General features: G+C 34.6%; 1 long non-coding RNA gene across 14 annotated transcripts in view; it reads right to left on the bottom strand.

Annotated features, from left to right (window-relative positions):
* Window positions 1-15,600, bottom strand: part of LOC135279751 (uncharacterized) — a 45,652-nt gene that overhangs the window by 20,309 nt on the left and 9,743 nt on the right. For 3 of the 14 annotated variants that reach the window (XR_010346946.1, XR_010346947.1, XR_010346941.1), the window contains exons 6-7: window positions 7,305-7,366; window positions 4,092-4,231 (exon numbers count right to left, since the gene is read on the bottom strand). This is a non-coding gene — a long non-coding RNA (uncharacterized LOC135279751). Of the gene's footprint in view, window positions 1-1,085; window positions 1,284-4,091; window positions 4,232-7,304; window positions 7,371-8,315; window positions 8,335-8,536; window positions 8,660-10,101; window positions 13,717-15,600 lie in introns of those variants that run through there. The other 11 variants (XR_010346944.1, XR_010346945.1, XR_010346951.1 and 8 more) reach the window with 10 other exon arrangements.

The raw sequence follows: 15,600 nt of genomic DNA, 5'->3' as shown, positions 1-15,600 counted from the left end.
CACTGGAAGAATCAATGTGGCTAAACCCCTTTACTGTAGTCCATCTGAGTTTTGCTGAGGAACCTGAGAGCAATACAGGTCCTTTACTAACAAATGAAGAATATGTGCCAGGCAAATCTTCTCTTCCTTGCAGAAGATTAACCCTGCAAATCAATAACCTTTATAGTCACCTAAACTGTATTTTTTTCTGGTTTGTAAAAACAAAGTAGTAGTGCTTCCCAGATGAAAGTTGAGGACTGGAATGATAAAAGTCCTGTGATGAATTGAGGTATGAACAACTGTTAGCTTTATACAGAAATATGGCCTGAATTTGTGGATTTCCTCTGACCATGTTTAACACCATGCACACATAAAGAATAATTTATCCCTTTTTTAAATAAAAAAAATAGTTCTGCATGCAGGTGGATTATTTCAGAGCATTTTGAGTTTTTCTTCTCTGAAGCAAATTACGTATAAACACAACAGGGATTCAACATTATATTTTTTCCAATTTTTTTAATGTATTCTTAGGGGGAAGCTGCAAACAAATGAACATGAAATTTTAGCATTCTGTTTGTGCTTTTACTGTAAACTTGGTATCACGGACTTGGTTTATTTCAATCATAAACAGTTTAAGCTCAGAGGTGGAACAGAATGACCTGCCTTTTATAATCTTTAAATAAATCTGCCTCTAACAACTTTAAGTCACAAATATGATAAGACATACTACCCCTCTCCCTGTCTGAAAGGATTTCCAATAGCAGCATTGGCTGTTATCTGCAGACAAAAGGAGCATATTCATTAAAATGGTCTTTAGAACAGCATAGTTCTAAGGGAGAATATAAAGACATTTAAAATAGAAGCCAGGTTTCCCTTAATATTTTATGAATCTAGGTCAGATACCAGATTTTTGCATTCAATTATGATACAGTTTCCATTTGGGAAGAAAATAACACCACCATATCCACTACCCAGCTTCAGCTATAAAGTACACCAGAATATAATTTCTGTCATGGAGCTTCTCATAACGAGGCAGCTCCCACTGCTAGTAAGAAATGCTTAAGAAAATGGAAAGAGACATAGATTTATTAACAAAATACAGTTACTTATTCATAAAGATGAATTCCACCTTCTGGTTCAAATTCTTCAGTTATTTCTCTCTCATTTCCAGAAGTAATTGATGTTTGGTCAGCTAACTGCTCCTCTGACAGATGTGAGAGCTCTTCTGTCTCCTGTTCAATTTCTTCAGCCATCTCCACCTTATCATCTGATAGCCTTTCTTGTTTAACCTCCTGTCCCATATGCTACATAAAAAAATAAACTTACAATCTTTATAACACCCCTTGAATAGTAAAACTTACTAAAGTTCAAAACTTGAAGAGTTATGGCCCATATTCATTACGCAAAGTCTTTAAACAATGGTATTGCTTATGCAGCACAGGAAACAATGAGAAGATGTCAACTCCAGTAACAAATAATTAATACAGTAAAAAGAAATTCTCTAACTATGTATATTTGTGAAAACATAAGTATTATAATCACTTGGTACCTGTCAACATATATACAACTTCTTAGACTTCCCGATTCATTTATATTTCAGCTCTTTCAGTTCTACACGACTCAGTTTTAAAAAAAAAAAACAAAACCAAAAAACCTGCTCCACTACTATCTTATTCAGTTAGCAATTTTACAACTAAATTATACAATATTTTCTGTTTCAAAGCAAAATAATATCATATAAAAAAGAATCAGCCTTGTCACACAGCAGAAACATTCTCTAAGGTAAAATATCTTTAGTACATAACTTACTCTGAGGTAACCTTACTCCCTTGGTTCCCTTTGAATACGATTATGTACAATAAAACCTCATCAATGGATACAACATTGCAGGGTTGTGTCCAGGATGGAAACTTAGTGATGACTTAGTGAAGTCAATTGTGTTAAACCCCACAGAAGCGAGGCCCCGTTGGGCACTCCTGGAGAGCTGCAGCAGCGCCAGCACCTCCCTGTGCATGGGCACCTCCCAGGGCTCACCCACCCTCAGATCTGCCACACTGGAAGGACATGGCAGACAGCAAAGCCTGGGTTGATCCCCACCCACACATTTCCAAAGTCTTTGAGATCTAAACCCTTGGGGTTTGTTGGGAAACACAAATGGATTTCATGTGATTTATTCACCGAATTAATGGTAGATACCTCTTAGGTTGATGGGTACCTGTACACACACACAAATAGGTGCACACATCACTTTACCTGATTATGGTATGAATGTTACTATCTCATACCTACATCCAAGTCATTGTTATAACTGCAGTGAATTCTATGGAATTGTTTGGTAAACATTTAAATGTTAAAATACTCAGTGATTAAGTGCTGGTAAACGCTTTTGCACCCTTATATTTGTATCCATATCATGGCACACTTACCCCCTTTTCATTCCAGACTTCAGTATAAGTAATTCCAAATTGTTTCTAGTTTAATCTTCCTTTGTATGCTTTAATCTGTGTAATAAGTTTTGCCAACAAACTCAGCAAAGTCATGTTTTCACAAAGTCATATTAAACCCTGCTTTTGCCTAAACCTTTGATAGTGTTTAAGTGGCCAAACCACTTGTTCACAATACCTATTTAGCTATATGCTAAAGTCATCCCATTTATTCATTATTTCCCTCTGCTACATACTAGTAATTTTTAGAGGGAAGGCAAAATAAACTCCATCCAAACAGGAGCAAAATGTGCAGGGCCAGAAGCTATTCTTTGGTGATCCTTGTGGGTACCTTCCAACTCAGTATGTTCTACAATTCTGCGAGATAATTCCCCCGTGACCCCTTCTGACCGGAGCAATTCTGTGATCCTGGGAATACTTCTGCATAGCAATGATGAAAAGCTGTAATCAAATCCTAGACACACAGGGCTTGAAGGGTGTTAGAACATCTATGCAAACTGCTGCAACTAAACAGCAATTGAAAGGGAAGTACCCTGGTGGTACTACAAGTAGCTATGAAGTGCCAAGAAGCTATGAAGTGCCAATCTGGGGAAGGCAAAGATTGTCACTTAAACATTGGGCCCATAGGAAGGACAGAAGATGGAAAGCATTGCCTAATTTTCCAAATTTAGCTTAACCAAATAATAGTACAGCCCATGATATTTTCATGCTCTGAATATAATTTTAAATTTAGCATTACATAATCAAGGTATTGGTAACAACTGCCAGTATGTTGTACCTTGATATTAACGTAGCTTAAGGTATCCTTATTTATATTAGTATCACTTAAGACAAATTTTGCAAACACTTGCTGTGGTCAAAGAAAATGTTTAAATGTTCAATTTAGTACTAGATGTCAATGAAGCTACTCAGAATCTTAATAGTAAGCACAAGGTGAACTGAAGCCATATTCATAAGAAGAATTATTCACAACAAGTTGGTCCACTTCATTCCATTAGATTGTTCACAGAAATAGACTTTTTAAAAAATAAACATTTGAAGGATCAAGTCTAAAAATATTTAGGTTACTTCTGGCCTAAACTTTATATATTGCCACAGTATATAACAGAGTGCTGAGATACAAAAAGAGATTGCAAAGTCATAAATATTCACTGAGAAGTTGCCCTACAGCACAGGAAAACCACATATTAAATAATATTGTTAGTAGATTATACATAGTTGTAAATAAAAATCAGTGTATACTGAAAATATTAAAAAATTCTGAATTAATGAAGTTGAAAGACAATTAAACAAGGCCAAGGGCCCGTAAAGGCTTCATGTAACTTAGTACAGTAAATAGAATAGTGGCTTATAATTTGAGGGATGTCAGATGGGCCTCTTTTCTGTAAGAGCTTTCAGTGTAGAGGAGAGAAGAAACACTGAATAAAGAGTAAGTATTAACCAGCAGCTGAAAAAATATGAGCCTCATTCAGCATATAATCTGTATTTGGTGAATTTTTGTACTTAATAGCTAGTCATAACCTTACCATATTGTACAAATGTTCACTTAAAAGGCAGCTTTGAAATCACCAGCAATAGAAACTACACTTTTCTGGGCAATATTCCTGAACTTCAACATAGGTATGACCTCACATCTTGAGAAAATATTAGATTTTTTCAGAAAAATACCTCTTTCTACTTTGATCTTGTCAAGGATTGCATTTTTGTCTGCTAAATCAGATTTGATAGCCATCTCTAGTTTAGCAATTTGCAGTTTCATTTGCTGTTCCTTTGATTTCCATTGCTGCTCATGGGTCATACAGAAGACACTGTAATAAAACACATGGCATGTGAAAAACTTTTAGAAATCAACTTCAACAGAAAATAATAAAGAAAAAAGCTTTTAGTGGCACAGAGACCACTGTCATCATGTCTTAGGAATTAAGTAAACACATGCTGGTCTGCTGCTGTTGAAACCAAGGCGCCTTTCTCAGGCTGCGGTTAAAAAACATGAAAGAGTTTGTGGGATGAGCAAAGGAACTGGCCTTAATTTAGAGATCCAAAGTCAAAAAGTTGGCAGCATGCAACATTTGTGGGACTAGAAAAGGAATTCAGATGCATATCCCAGAATAATCCACAACTCTAAACCTCAGCAACTGACAACTAACAAAACCATTCTTTCCGCATACAAAACCTCTTAATGTAGAGAACTGGGATCATCCACCTGATTTCTTTTAAATCTGTGAAACATGCAGAGCATAAAGTCAGTTGCCTGTTCAAAGAAAAATGTTGACCACAAAGTGACAACAGTTTTCTCATACTGTAAAACAACAATTCTGATACTGATTAAGAAGCACATTTAAAGTAATCGTTCTCCTACTTTAAAGAAAAAAAAAGAGGAGAGCCAAGAAATTAGAATAACTTCTTTGCCTGTAACACATTATTTACTTGTAAACTACCAATCTATGTGCAATAAGGATTGCATGGACACAGAACTAGGACTGCTGAAACCACAACAAAAAGTGTTACTCAGATTAAAACTAAATTAAGTACATCATATAATTTACAGTGTAATTCTCAGTAGGCAAAAAGACAAAGCTATGCAATAAGTTTTCATATAAATTAGACAGTGAGTGGTATAGTCTTCATATTACTATATTTGTATTCTTATTTACTGAAAAAATGTCAATCTTCACCAAGCACAAACCAGTTTATTCACTTTTTTTCTCTGTGAAAAATCAAAAAAAACCCTACAAAACTGTAGGGTTTTGTAAAAAACAAAGTCAGTTCCTCAACTCTGGTGAAGCTCATCAGCCAAAAAAATGTATATATTACATACATCAATGCATTTGAAATCCTCTGATATCCATTTATTTATCCACCTATCTCTCCAAGATATATATGTAAATATGTAACAAGCCTTGATCACAAAAAGAGAGAAGTGCTGCAGAAGGGACAGCCCACATAGGTTCACAGACTCTACATGCTGAGAGTTCTGAGTACCTGTGAGTGCATTTTTATCTCATATATTTGAAGAATGACTTTAAGATTACAGAAATAAAATATTATAGCATGAATTGCAAACCCTACAGTATATAGGGTTTATATTCCTGACATGTATTACTCATTAAAAAGTTCTATATCCCTGTATTTTGTGTTTTTCTCATACTATATCTAACCTATGTACACAGTTGTCTAGGCATAGAGCATTTTATGGTGTGACTGTTTTCACAGCATGCATGAACTAAAGCAGAGCTTCTACATCCTGCAGTAATACATGCATCACACTCCTATAATTCTGAAGGTAATATATAGGTAATATAATGCACTGAATCCACTACCATTCCACAGTATTGCAAAGGTGCAGAAGAGAGTGTGTTCTCTAATTGCTTAGAGTTTGATTGGCTTCCATAAGGAAAAAACTCTCTTCAAAAGAAAAGAAAGGCTGTCAGTTTCCACACTTTTGAAAATGTGTTCAAGTTTGAATGACTGTAACACCCAGTTAAATGTGAGTTCATCAGCTTTCGGTACAATTACTTCCCATAAGGATGCAGCCAGGTATTAGTTCAGTTTTTTAGAAGACTGTACTGGCAGAAAAATCATTAGGCATTATTATTATGGTAGTTAAGAATTTAGATGTTTAAATGAAGAACATTTTAGAAGACAGGTTTTATCTGAGCCCATATAATGCTAATGTTTATGTCAGTTTGAATTGAGTCCACGTGTGTTGCTTTCTTCTTTCAAATTTTAAGATTACATTTACTTGAATTCATGTGGAATTTCTTTCATATTTACTGTATTTCACTGGAGTTGGAGCCATCTGTGTAACTATAATGGTCAACCACATCTGGCACCATTTCCTTTGGAGGGAGTTTAAACATTGCTAGATTTGCATTACAAGGTCATATGAAAACAATTCCTCCAAACCTTTTATACAAACGAATTGTTTTCTTGGATATTGACTAAATAATAAGAGTCAACTGACAAATTCATACTTGTTCTTTGCAAACTTTTCAGATCCAGTTCTGCAGTCTTGGCTTTGACAAAATTCCCATCAACATCAAACAAATTTCCCAAAAATAACTTTAGCAAAGAATGGGTTTATGCACCTTTGCCTCCATTTAAAAATTTAAAAAAAAATTATTAATAAAGTGGCACCTGTGGACACTGGCCCATCTACGGCTAGCCCAGGTAAGCTCTAGTAAAGTTGCATTGTTCAAAGAGGCAACCAGAAAAGCTGGCCATTAAATGGTGGCTATATAATCCTTCTCTTTCTGATTTATTGATACCTATACAATAACATGGAATGAGAAAGATGAATCAATGTTTAAATGAGAGTATATGAAAAGACAGATCATTTTAATGAAAGAAACACCATAGTATAGATTAATATAATGGAAACTTATTTTCAATTTCTCTTGTTAAATATCTTTTAAGTCATCCCATTATGTTTTTAAGTAGAACAGAAAATTTCAAGACAAGATTGTTAAGTTGATTTAGTAGTAAGAATTATTTCTCTGAATAAATGATTGAGAATAAACAAAAACATCATCAGAAATATTTATGACATGATCAAATTTTGGAGAAGTCTCCAGCAATTAACTTAAGTGAGAGACAAGTGACCAACTTCTGCATACAAAACTCTAAATTTTGTGCTTATATAACTGTTGCAATTCCTAAGTAAAAAAAAAAAAAAGTTTTAAGCTGTTAGGTTTTTTTCAGAGAGCCAATGAAATACAGCAGAGCACCTGAGAGTTTCCATATACAGTCATATGATGAACAGCAGCCTGAACAGAGTTACACGAGTGCAAAAGCACAAAATATATATAGACACATTACAGCACACAGTATATTAAGATCTATTAAAAAAGGACCAGACTGTATGCAGAAACCCTAACTTACCTAACACAGCTTATCATAGTTTTTGTTCAAGAGTTCATTCTCTTTTTCTGGATTGTTTATTCCTTCCTGTAATTAAAACGAAGAGAGACATTTCAAAGTAATGCACAGAACAAAATGAAATTACAATGAATGTGTGAACAGAAATAGCAAATAATTTTTAGGCAGTGTCCAGGCTACTATTTCTTCTTTTAATACAACTGTCTCTTAGAAGCTTTATAAGATAAATCCACATGGATTTACTTTAGGCCCAAAGTCTTTTCCATGCTGTTTAGATGAAGGTGAGAGTAGCATGTTGCAGTTGATCAACAGTATCTAATCACATTCCATCTTACACAAAACAATATAAAAACCTGGAATGTTATACTTTTAAATTCCCTTTTAGTAAGTGAGTATCATTATTAGCTAGGGCATGGCTTTTGCATAGAAAATATTTTTAGTGACATTATAGAAAAAACACACCCTTGCTTCCAAAACACTCACTACAGCAGGCTCTGGTTTAAACACATGAGATACTTAAACAGAGAATATCTACTCTCCATGCATTACAACACAAAACATTTAGTGAAAATATCTATGAGGTAAACTTGGTTAATGAAAAATACATTTATTTGCAATAGGTAAAGCAGGTGGTAAAACTAAATGTACGTTGCTACAAAGTGCAAGAAAAATCAAGTAGGTTTTCACATTTTTATTCCTTATACATTGAAGAAAATGGGGAAGAAACTATTCCCCATCTGATGTTTAGTCCTGTATCTGGACAACTTTTTAGTGATGACAGAAGTCTCTCAGACTGGACAAAGAAATAGAAGTGACTGATTTGAACTGCTGCGTAAGATGTAACACTGTAACCGAATTAAATCAGGTTCAAAGAATATTAAAAACTAGCAATATATGATCAATAAACTGAATATTATGGTTTTTTTCTATTAACAAACCACTTTTTTAGTACCAGAATTGACATGATGACTTATGCTTTAACTTCAAATATTCTGCAAACACTGGTGGTTTGGATCAGGTGTGGTTCACAGTTCTATAAAATACAAACAGCATTTTGGTCAGAAGTTTTACTTTTGAACAGGATAAAAATAGATATAGTACCAGGTCAGTCTTCTAAATATGTTTGAAAGGTCTATTCACATCTCCTCCATTGAAATGTATCCCAACATTTCTTTTTCCCTTATCTGTATGCACTACCTAAAGTAAAAGATTCTAGCTCTTGCCCACAGCCTCACCTCCTCTGTCCCTCTGTTTGAAATAGCTGATTGCAATTTGTTTTGAGGATGGAACTATTTTAACTGCTGTTCATTCAGTTCATCACCTTTTGCTAACGAAGCATCATAGTTGGTTTTTAGGCTCTATGAAAAGGAAGGAATATCCAGATAAAAACAGAATAAATCACACAGTCCTGGGTTGTCTATATGATATCTGTGTGTGTTACAACACAGCATATTCCAGCCGTGGTCTGTCTCCCTGGCAGTATTTAGTGTATATATTCTCAATGTGGTCAACAGGAGACACTCTTGATCCAAGCAACTGAAGGCATGGCTGGGGGAAGGTGGCACTCCTGGTGCTCTCATCAACATTAAAGCCCCAGTTCAGTCATGATGAAAACGACCAAGAAATACATCTGTTCAGCAATTAAAAGATTTTGCTGTGGTTATGGTGGTTAGACATGCTGACCAAAAAACACCGCAGCAGCGAGCAGAAATGAATGTTGACCACAGTTATGGTAATCACAGAGCTTGCCACAGCTCTGTTAACCCTTAATTGTAGATATGTAATTGTTCCATAATCCTAGTACACTCAGTTGTGTTTTCCTACTAGTAGCACTTTAAAAAGGGACTTCTGATTTCTTTTAAGTTTTCATTTATTTCAATGGGTAACATTAAGGCACATTTAACCAATTTTAATATTAAATAAAGAATGCTGATAGAACCTCTATTTTCAGAATATTAGTTAATACTATAGCGGCTACATTCCACAAGTGCTTTAGTAAAGCCTCATTAATTAAGAATTTCAATGTAAATAATATCCAAAGTATGACTTCAAACAACAGAGCACAGAACCCAAACTTCTGTTTAATAAAATGAGTGTATGAAAATTTATGCTAAATACATGTATGTATAGATCGTGCTTAATGACTGCAGACAGAATAAAGTTAGCTCCAGTTTTTTCAATACACTATTTTCTACAAAGTAGTTGTAATAGGTAAGTAAGTTATGTGCCATGTAAACTAGAAATTTTGCATTTTACAGTTATTCACATTTAGTAGACACATCTCAAAGATTCAAATTATTTGAATAGGAAAACCATTTGATTCATTCTCTTATAACAAAAAAGAGCCACAGAAAACACTCATCCTTCTCCAAAATGCACCTTTCACTGTGAATATTAGAAACAATGTATTCAAATTGCAGTCTGAGTCCTAAGCCCGTTTCCATTAGGCTGCTGCCAAGAAAAAGGCAAAAACACTCACGTTTGTTGTAAATTACCAGAAAGTTGCATATGCTTTAAAATGGAACAGTTTACTTATTGCTTGCTATTTAAGAACCCAAACAGTAATGTGAAACCTGTCTCCCCTGGAATTTACATAGCTGACCTATGAAAAACTAGAGTTGAGCTGCTAACAGAAGAGCTGCTTTGGCAGAAAGGGTAGAGGTGTTACACCAAAGAGGAGAGGAAGGCAAAGCACAGCAAAAGGCAGAAATGAAACAACATGGGGGAAAAAGAAATGGCACAAAAATCTGATGGCACAAGTGTGATTTAGAATGCTAAGGTAAGAGCAGTAAGAGCTTACAGGGATACCTGGTGCTTCCAGCTCATAAGGCTAGGACCCTTTACAGAGCTCTGCTGCAGTTAGGATTCCCCTGCTTACAGGAACTCTCCCATTTCCAAGCTGCCAATCACATCACCTCCATATGCACATGCAGTTCTCCAAACACATATGGGAAAAGAAGGCAAGAGCTGTATAATCAAAACCTACAGAGAATCCACCATGCAATTGCATGTTCTGGTGATATTTTCATAAAACTGTTCTTTTTATAAAGAAAATCATTACAGTTGCCCTTTGAAATAATTTCCATGAACGTAAGAACACAAGTTAAAACTGAATCACTGAGAACAAAACAGCCAAACCTCCCTAACTTCATCAAGGACTGATAAAATGAGGGTGGTTTGGTACCCCCTTTTTTGGTAAACCAGTATATTTAAGTCAAACCTCTCTCTTTAAATCATCAGGAGTCTCTTTCAATGACCAGACAACCCAGTTAATTCTTCAAAATCTGCCTGGGATGACCTCCTAGACTCCTCTAAAAAAAAGCCCTAAATTTAAGACTAAAAATCCTTCCTCATTTGGAGCAGCTTGAGAGATGTGTAATATGTGGTTCATTTTCATGTACTCAGTATTAATTCAAAATCAAAAACTGTGCACATTTTTTTCCATTTACAGTGGCTTATGTGATGAGAGTAGAGAAATGTACTGACCAAATTCCAACTATCTCTTGAAACTGGAGAAATTTCCATTCCATTGCTGAAACAGAACTACTTTTCTCAACCAGTTGTTTACAGACCTTCATAATTTCCACACTGTCCCAAACATTTAGTCTTCAAATTTAAAAATAACTATATCATCAGCTTTTGAAAAGTTGAACTTGTTTTGCAAATCAGCTTTCTACAAAAGCTGATTACAAAAATGTAGGAGATTTAGTGTTTAATGCACAAATTAATTTCTTCTATAATTGACATTACAGAATGTAGGTGAATAAACATGAAGATACAGCAGCTTTAAACAATACATCAACATCTTTGATTATTGTATAAAACAGGACATGACAGAAAAAACTTGCATCTCGTACTTAAAGAGATTATTTGTTCTCCATTCACTTTTTCACCATCTGAAATATTTGGTGCCAGTAGAATACCATTTTTAAAAATTCTCTCTTATAGTTTAAACATATTAAATTCTGGTAATAAAAGGGTTTTAGCAACTTGTAACAACTGAAGGCTTGTACTCAAACATGTTACAGGTGTGTCAACTGCATGAAAATAATTTAATATTTATGTAGATATTCTTACAATTCTAAGATTACAACTACAAGATTTGATAATGATTTGTATTGATATAAATTATTATACATCAAAAAAATCCTTAACATTTAAAAAGGCATTTTCTCTTCCAATATTTATAAATTTTAGACATACAGTCACAATGCCATGCTGGAGCAAGAGAATGGATTACAAAGTTTACACATCTGTAAACCAGCTGGATACAGATGGTTTTTCCTTTTATTCTTCAAAATATCAAATGCTATTGTGTTTTGGCATTACCCAGTTAATTGTCCTTGCATAAAAGATAAACACAGTCACAAATCTGAGATCTTCCCCAAGAAACAGGCCTAACTCAAAGCTAAAACTATCATGTGTCCAAAACATGTTATCTACATAAATTAAAGTTGTGGTGAGTATAGACAGCAGCACTGTCTCATGCTAGCTATTTAAAAGCTAATGTAGTGGCACGTTTTTATTAATCTTGTTCCACACATCAAACAAAAGGGTCTGATGCCTTCAAAGGCCCCTTTTTTTCCTTTCTTTTTTAAGCAGGGGGCTTTTTTTTTTTCTTTTTAAGTAGAAAAAGGAGCAGATGATAGTGAAATTTATGATGTACAGATGTAAACTCCATAGCTTCTGACAGTCAACATTAACTATTTTTTCAATAGTGAATGAAACAGCATTTGATTAAAACAGGTTTTAGATATTAATATTATGGAGCAAATTATTCAAATTCAGATGTGAATTTTTTTTTTAATTTGGATCATTTCAATTCTTGCAATTGTAAGAGCTAGAGAAAGCATGTGCAATTAATTCCTTATTAGTGCATTACATTGATCACAATTTCTTTATTTATTCAAATAAAATATGCATAAGAAATGTCCATTGCATCAAGGTATATGAAAAAGAGCTTGCTGTTGAACAATGAGATCTTCTCAGATTTCGTGGGTAAGGCACAGTTAATTGAGGAAGACGCTGTTGCGAAGGATCATTTTTCTAGAAATGAAGTCACAAACTAGTAGAATAGAAAATGGCTATTCCTTCTGAGAAGGCTTCTCCTTCTGAGGCAGGTATTTTCTGCTCCCTAAACATCTGCCCAGGTATTCGGATATTACTTAAAAATAGGGGTTATGCAGATTTAATAGAAATTAACTAGTATTTTTCACTAAAACAAATACTTCCCTCAAAGTAATGTATAAGGCTAAACTTGTACTGAGGTAAGTAGTATTTTCAAGCGTATTTTCTTTAGTGCTCAAAAGAAAAAAAATAAATTATTGCTACAGAACCTGGACACATGGAAGTAGAGCTGAACAGAAGTCAGAAAAAAAGAAAACTAATATCCCTTTGGAGGCAATAACATGAATTAATGGACAAACCAATCTAGCTCTATGCTTTCTACCACAACTGCAGAAATAAGGAACATGAACTCTATCCTTCCTTTAAACCTCATCTTCATGCTGCCTTTAAAAGTTTGAAATGGAAAACGAAGTTAGGAGAAAGTGACTCTTAAAAAAGCTAAGGATTATCTTTGGGGTTAATGTCTGAACTACACCAAAGAGACAATCTCCCTTCCAGACCTCTTATCATTTGGATTAAAAGCATGTAGAGTGGAGTCCCAGTAACAGGCTGGGGACCAGCTGTGTGGGAATGGGGCACTGATAGCAACTTACACCAGAAGGAAATGATTAAAGAAAGGATCTTGACCTCCACTGTACAAATTTATGCCAGTAAATCCCAGATGGCTAAGCTAATAAAATTGAGGTCTAATTAAACCACATCCCTTGCATCTTGTCTTTGCTTCCATATGAGCAGGACATGGATACAATACCATGACTACTCTTAAGGAGCCCTGACTATTTTATTTACTGGATTAATGGCTCAAAAACTTTTACCCATCCATATTCATAACTGAAAACCAAGCAAGTAAAACATGTATCAAATATGTAAAATATGTAAATATTTTACATACATCAATATGCAAAATATGTACCAAACTTCTCAAGGTCACCTGCCCTCTGTCTGGCAAAATAAACAAAAGGCTTTTCAGTTAATTGTTCTCAACCACAAATACACCAATGTCCAAGACACAGTCCCAAACAGAGAAGAATATGAATGTGCAGTACTACATACATCTAATTAATTTAAGTAACACAGCTAATAGGTTTAAATACAGAGTAACAATGCAGCAAAAAAATGCCAAAGGAATTAAAAACTGACAAGCAAATAAGCTTCTTTCATTAAAAAATCAACTAAACACACAAAGAAAACCACAAACATGCAAATACCTGTTTCACAAATGCAGCCTGGGACGGCTACAAAGATATTTTTGGAAAGTACTATGAGTAATTAAGTAATTTGAAGATACCTGCTTACAAAATGATTTTATTTAGAATTAATGTTTTACCTTGCACAGTGCATACCAGACATCAAATCACAAGGCTGTGGTTTCAGCCATCTTTTCATTATGAACAGTCAAGCTAATTGTAGATAAATTTTGTACTTAAAATGTGTTTAGTCTAATAATCCATAGGCTAAGTTTGTCCCTTAAGGCAGATTTCTACATTCCTGAAAGAATCCCCAAACAAACTCCAACTAAATATGGAAAAAACCCCATTGATTGCAGCCACATTACAATAATCATCTCAAGGAGTGTTGCATGTCAACTCAGCTCGTGTATGTGGTTCCAGTGTTAGACAGAAACTGCAGTGAAGCTGCAAATCAGCTTTAAAGTGTCACTGGATTTTTTGTGGATATAGGACTCAGGATAACCAGCACCTCCCTTCCTGATTGATGGTGGACTAATGATTAACTGTGGCTGCTTCAGTATTTGGTAATTACAGTTATTTCAATCACAAGAACTTCTTAAACATGTAGCAAAATAAAGAATGTTTTCCTAAAGGTTGGCAGAAGTCTAACAGCAGGCTGACATCAAATGGTGCTACACAAAGAGATTGGTAGGAGCCCAGTTCTTTTGGCACCACACAGCTCCTAAAGAATTTCAACACTGTCTTTACTTGGTTACGTAGCAGGATGACAGCCACGTGTTTTCTTACAAAACACATGAAAAAGCTGCTAATAATATCAAAATACAAAGAAATAGGCTACAAAGATGAACTAAGATGACCTTACTGGTCACCGAAATGTTCAGGTTTTTCTCCAGTACTCCAGTATTGACATTCCTTCTCTGCTGATACAAAGATTAAAAATAAGAATGGCACAACACCTGCAGGATTATTTGTGCAATAAAACAACTCATACAGACTGTTCTAGATAGCAGTTACAACACTCTCAAGAAAGTAAGCTAATGAAAAGTGTCCAGAATATAACGTTCATGGATCCCTTTAAGTTCTGGCTCTGTGCATTCACCATAAAAATACATGACTTGGAAAACATGAGGATTAAGAGTCTCCCATAAAGTATTCCGGAGGCAAAATTATGGCATATGTACTGGTGGACATTTTTCAACTTATTTCCTAGTATTTTCAGTCAAACACAGCATCTCTCAAATAACATATCTTCTATCAGGTTTCAAGCTAGACATAGATTATAAAGGAAATACTTCCAGAACTTAACTCACAGATAGTAACTTAGGTCAAGTATCATGGTTTGGATACAAGTAATTTGATAAACATAACTAAGGATTTGTACTACTTTTTAGAGTGTGGCTTTATTTGAAGATTTTTTTAAGCTGTATTTGAAGTGCATCTTTACTTTCAGACTCCTTAAAAGTTTTCACATAAATGTGGTAGTTGACATCAAATTTAGATGTTATCTTCAGTTTCTGTCTGCTGTACTTGAAGAAGAGTGTTCATACAAAAATGAAGCACAGAAGTTCTTCAAAACAGATTACTTTCAAACAATGAAAAAATATTTTAAATATTTTCTGGTTTCACTGTAGGTACAGACTGAGACATTATTTCTGATAACAACTTCTTTAACCTATTTAAACTATATAAAGGAAATTCTGAATAGGGGAGACTTATGACTCTGTGAATAATTTAATAGCAAACATTATGATGTATTATTTATGTAGCACCACTGATGCACAAAAGAATGCTCACACATAGTAACGGGGTCCCTCCCTTGAACAGCAGTTACAGAACTGATGACCTATTTCTCATCAAGGAGAACTTCCATTGAAATCAAACGAGTAAGGACTGCATCATCATCCCATACTACACCCTTAACACCACTAAAGGTAAAAGTCTGAAACTGAAACACTCAAAAAGGGGAAAATACATGCAAAGCT

The sequence above is a fragment of the Passer domesticus genome, chromosome 12, assembly GCF_036417665.1.
Source record: "Passer domesticus isolate bPasDom1 chromosome 12, bPasDom1.hap1, whole genome shotgun sequence".
NCBI lineage: Eukaryota > Metazoa > Chordata > Aves > Passeriformes > Passeridae > Passer > Passer domesticus.
Note: the sequence above shows the minus strand (reverse complement) of the source record. Positions and strands in the feature narration are given on the sequence as shown.